This window comes from Nannospalax galili, unplaced genomic scaffold (assembly GCF_000622305.1).
Source record: "Nannospalax galili isolate Female #2095 unplaced genomic scaffold, S.galili_v1.0 scaffold115, whole genome shotgun sequence".
Lineage (NCBI taxonomy): Eukaryota > Metazoa > Chordata > Mammalia > Rodentia > Spalacidae > Nannospalax > Nannospalax galili.
In genome coordinates this window covers 7,828,217-7,834,216 of record NW_008340588.1, presented here as the reverse complement: position 1 = coordinate 7,834,216, position 6,000 = coordinate 7,828,217, and positions in this window count along the sequence as shown.

Genomic DNA, 6,000 nt, shown 5'->3' with positions numbered 1-6,000 from the left:
TTCATAAATCTACCATTCTAAATGGACAACATACATGATTGCCTCTGTCACTGAACCTATGAACTCATTAACAATTGTATTTGAGAATGAGCTTGTTAATAAATACCTAGAAAAAGGAGTTAAGTATTAGGATCTGCCACAGTAGCTAATGGTCAACGAACTACATCTTACTCTCAATACTACGCTTATTTCTACTTCCACTTCCGTTTCTATTTCTTGATTTAGCAACCTAAGACAATCTCTCTCTCTTAATAGCTCACTAGCACAGATAAGTGACTCCTCTCTCTCCCTTTCCTAACACTTTTCCAGGTTTGATTTGTCACTCTGTACCCTCTATAGTTTATTACCTGTCACAATTTCAAATAATAAGCCTACATTTTCTTTATTATTTCATATACAGTATCTAGATTTCTTTTCTATAGAATGAGGAAATAAGAACCTTACATGGTAGTGCTCACCTCTAATCCTAGCAATCAGAAGATGGAAACAGGAAGAGTGTATATTGGAGGACACCCTGGGCTACATAGTGATTTCTATCCCAGTCTGGGCTCCATAGCAAGACCCCGTCTCATAACAAGACAAAAAGAACACTACTGTACCTTTCTCCTACAACTCTCAGGTTTTGTCGACTATACCATGACTTTATCAATCGGTATTTATAACCTCTACAGCCCATTCTGTCCTTGCTTATAAAGTCTTAAGTTTATTTTTTCTTATTAAAGCTCTGGAGGCTTTTACATAAAGTCTTTTACTTAATTTATGCATGCTGTTTCTTCTTAGATCTCTTAGTTAGTAACCACAACTTTTAGAAATATATTTTTCAACCCGACATGGCAGCTCACACCTTTAATCCCAGCATTCGGGAGGCGAAGGCACCGGATCTCTGTGAATTCAAGGCCAGCCTGTCTACATAGTGTGTTCCAGGTCAGCTAAGGCTACAGGAAGACCCTGTCTCAAAAAGACTGAATATATTTCCTCCATGAATTACTTGCTTTCTTTGGTCTGTCGGGTTTTTTTTGTTGTTTTTTGTTTGTTTGTTTGTTTGTTTTTTGTTTTTTTTTTAATGCAGCGAGCACTGCTATCTGGTGCCCTGGCTTTCCTCGGATTTCTGACCATCTTTGGCTATCTGTTCATTTTTCTGAAAGAGAGTACCGATGAACTCAAATGGCTCACATGAATTTCCTCTGTTGTTGTTTTTCCTTGCTATCACTTGAGGGAGGAGATTCTGTGTAAGTGGGCATGTCTATGTGTAAGTCCAACATGTCTAGGGATAGGCTTCTGGGTAGTAGGCAGATAGATAAAGGTAATCAAACCTTTGCTCCCAATATCAGAACAGGTCCTTCTCTGGAGTAGGAGTATTAGCTCCCCCAAGCAATTGTTCATTTCTTTTTTGAAAATATTTTGTTTTTATTTTATGAGCATGAATGTTTGGCTTGTATGTATGTAAGTGAACCTGTGTTGTGCATTGACTATGCAGAGCCCAGAAAAGGGTGTTAGATCCCCTGGAACTGGAATTAAGGAATGGCTGCTGGCCACCATGTGGGTGATGGGGATCGAACCTGGGTTCTCTGGAAGAACAGCAAGTGTTCTTAACTGCTGAGCCATCTCTCTAGCCCCAATTATTCATTTCTTTAATCATCTGTTCACAAATGTCACCTTATCAGTTGCATTGCACACAGGGTCTGCCTGGGCGAATAGAAATAGCTATTTTGGATTACAAAACTGCTTTCTGCCTTCTTCCCTCACTGATTTGCTACACCTCTCAATGCAATGCTCTCCAGGAAGGGTGGCCTATGCCTGTGCTAGGATTTACAAGTCAATATTATTTCATTTGCTTTCAAATATGGAATACTGTATGAGAATAAATCAGAGACCAGTGAATTATGCTGGAATAAAGAGCATCTGCAATTCTACCATATGAATTTAAGAAAAACACGAGCTGTATATTGGGTATTGGACTAAGAATCCTAATCCCTTATGAGATGGATGTTAATACTCCCATTGTGCACGTGTAGAACAGAACCTCAGACAAGTTAAACAATTTTCCCCAAACCACAAAGCTAGTAATTAGAGAGGTGGAAATTTGCAGCGTTAACCCTGCCACTCTTAACCATTTCTCTATACACTTCACACAGGAATTAGGAAAAAAAATATTAAGAGTGTTGAACAAGTACAAATAAGATATTTACAACAGGCATGGTGGCCACAGATAATGGTATTTCCTAGCTCCCTGGAAGAAGAATTAGAAATCCTCACATTCAGCTTGTCAGCTAGCAGAGTTATGCCCATTTAACTGTGTAAGCAAAGATACACTTGCCATAAATAGGCTCCTGAGATTTTTCTAGCACTTCCCGTTAGACAAAGCTCATGTAAGACTTGTGTGTATGGTCTGGCAGAAGGCAGATAAAAATGGTTTTGGATTCTGTTTTGCTTTCTAATTTCTGTGTACCTATATAGAATTTGTTCTGAGAGTCAGTTTCTCATCTATACCATGTAGATATGTTTTTCACTAAATTATTGTGAAGATTAAATGAATAAAATTGACAAATAATGTTCAAATATTAATTCCTGTCTAGTGTAATTTTGTTGTATTTTTGAGACAGGGTCTTACTGCATAGGAATGGCTGGTATGGAACTCACTATGTATAATGAGCCTAGATTCAAGCTCACAGAGATCTGCCTACCTCTGCCTCCCAAGTGCTGGGATTAAAGGCATGTGCCACCACACCATGCTCTACTGTATTATCTCAAATACCTTAGAATTAAATGAGAAAATGTTTATCTATTTGACAAATACCTAATGATAAATAAAAAATTAAATCAATCATTGGACAACTATTCTTTCTAGAATATAGATATGCTAAACTCAAATATTTCTATTAGTATGACTTAAACCGTAATATGTCCTTGGTTATTTATTATAAGGCTTTGAAGGTTAGTTCTTCACACATATATTTCTCTTGAAGTATTTTAGCTATTATAAAACATCTACCTTTTTACATCTTCAATCTATAAGCAGATTAGCTTTCATATCATCACTACATCTGCATACATGGAGTAAGGACAGCCACCACCTAAGACAATTCTAGCATATTTACTTTAAGAACTTGCAGTGAACTTTTGTTCTAGTAAAATGCAATAAGTACAATGTTCAAATACAGGAATTCTTCCTAACTCACATGGAGGCAAGGGTGAAGAACATGAACAAAAACCTTCTCTTGTACTTCGATCTCCCATTTACCCATTCTTTAGATAAAATCTATGTCCCTTTGGACCTGAAAAATGTAAACATATCTCCATATAAGGAAAAGGTTCATTTAATTTTTAAAGTTTGAGGGAACACTACCAGTCCAGATTTGTGTTGAATATATGTGTTGTCACGAGGTTCTAACATTTCAACTCTGTTCCTGAGTTACTGTCTTGTAAAATAAAAGTGTACTGATTGCAAAGGTTATCTTGAAATGTGGAAAGAAAAAAAGACATCATGGAAAAGGTGTAATGTTTAGCTGAAGTTTACAAGAGTCTAAAGTAAGTATTATTTGAGGGAAAAGGTAAAACTCAGTGGGGTTTTCTTTTTTTATTATTGTTTGGTTTGGGTTCCTTTTTTTGTATTGGCTACAAACTGAAACCGAATTTATTCTTTTTTATGTTCTATTTACTTTTATGTATGTATATGTGTGTGTACCTGCTTGTCTGTATGTGCATCATGTGTCTGCATGTACCTGCAGAGGCCAAAAGAAGACTTCAGATTCTCTGGAATTGGAGTTTTAGGCAGTTATGAGCTGCCTGATGTGGGTGCTGGGAACTGAACCTAAGTTGTCTGCAAGAGCAGTCAGAGCTCTTATTTGCTGAGCCATCTCTCCAGACCCCTATTTTTTTCTTAATCTTGGTAAAATATATTAGACAATTTATATATGTACTTTCCTCTCTTACAAATCTTTAAAATTCTTGATGACTACACCAACAGTCAGTGTGAATATGAATTTTAATCTTCCCTAGAATTTTGGAAATACAAACAGAACCATCAGTAGTGATATACTCATGGCAAACAAACTAAATGATATTAAAAGGTATTCCTTTGACTTCATTAAAAAGAAATTATAAAAATAAACAGAAAGTGTTTATTGTGATTACTTCTAAGGACTTAGGAAGTGGGATGGGAAGAGGGCAATTTGACTCAAGTTCTGTGTGATTTTCTTTTTCAAAATAGGAGTGCACTATCTTTATAATTCAGAAAAACTAAAAAAAAAATGTTTATTTTTATTTTATGTGTTGAGTGTTTTGCCTGAATGTATATAGGTGCACCACATGCACGAAATGCCCACGGAAGCCAGAAGAGGGCTTTAGATCCTCTGGAACTAGAGTTACAGATGGTTGTTAGCTACTAGTGGGTTATCTGGAAGAGCAGCCAGTGCTCTTAATTGCTGAGCTATCTCTCTATCCCCAAACATGTTTTTTTTATAAGCAAGGGTCTCACTATATAACCTGGCTGACTTGGAACTCACTATGTAGACCAAAATGACCTCAGATTGGTAAAGATCCACCTGCCTCTGTGTCCAGGGCTAGAATTAGAGGCATGTGCCTCCATTCCTGGTCCTTCAGGAGAACTTTAGTAGTAAGATGCCAAAATTCATGACAGTGATATATTAGCTAATAAATACATAGATTATTTGATAGATAGTCTATAGTTTGAAATTTTTCATTACAAATACTTGCCCATTTTTTCTTGTTTTCCTGACTTTGTAATTCTTGAGCAGTTCTTTTTTCCTATACTCACTGGCTTTATACAAATACCATTTTCTTGCTCAAAATCCATCCCATTAGAGAAAAGAAAGCTGAAAACAGGCAGCCCATGGGTGGCTCAGAGCATTTTAATATTTTTTATTAATTGTCAGTGTTCAAGAACTGGAAATTTTCCATAAAATTCCAAGTTCTCTCTGAGTATTGTGGCACACATCTTTAATCCCAGCATTTGGGAGGCAGAAGCTGGCAGATATCTGTGAGTCTGAGGTCAACTGGTCTATACCATACTTCATGGCAGCTAGGATTGCACACACCTGCCTGAGCATGAGCCCAAGTGCAGCCTCTTCCTGAGGCCAGCCTGCAGCCTGGAGCCCTGACCACACCTTACTCCCTCCCCAACAGATCTTGCATGAGTGTGGACATCTTCAGCATTCCTTGTACACTGTGTTTTCTTTATAGTATACTGGAAAGTGTCTGCGCAATGGGAAAGGACATTGTCAGTTTGGTGGGGGTGAGGGCAGGGTAGGCAGAGGAATGGAAATTGGAATATTTCTTTGGAAATAAATGAAATAATCCAGATCAGAAAGAAAACAAGCACATATTTGTTTGTTTCCTCATTTTGGGAATGTAGAGAGAGGGACAAAAAAGAAAGACTTGAAACTAGTAGGGGACTGTTAGAGAAGAGAAGAGGACAGAGGAGGGGAAGAGAGAGGGTGGGGTGCTGAATAGGACTGAGATATAAAAATGCAGGAAAATGTCACAATGAATCACAGTATTTTATGCAAGTAATATGTATGAATAAAAAAAGACTATGAAGGTTCTGTCACTGACTCTACAGAGAACCAACTTAAAAAAAAAACACAATAAAAAGCCCACAGGGGATAAAAAAAGATTATGAAAAAATATAATGAATTTGTTTTTAAGTGAAAATGAAGTCAGGAATTCTTTTTAAACTGTAATTACATACTAAATAAAACAATGTTTTCCTGTTTCTAGTTCACCGAGTTAGATTGCCCCACTGACCCTGAAGGATTTTGAGTTTATCTCACTATTTAGAAACACCCAGAAACAGGGGGCCCTTCCCCCTCCCAGTCTTCTTCCCCAGCCATAATTCTAAACTCAGAGGCAGTAAACGGCAAAGGCTGTGGAAGGCTGCCGGGTCAAGCCATGATTCCCCTCACTTCCCTCCTCTTCCTGCTCTGAGCAGTAGCCTGCAAAGATAAGGGCAGCTGCTATAAAAATTCCTATTAACTTTCC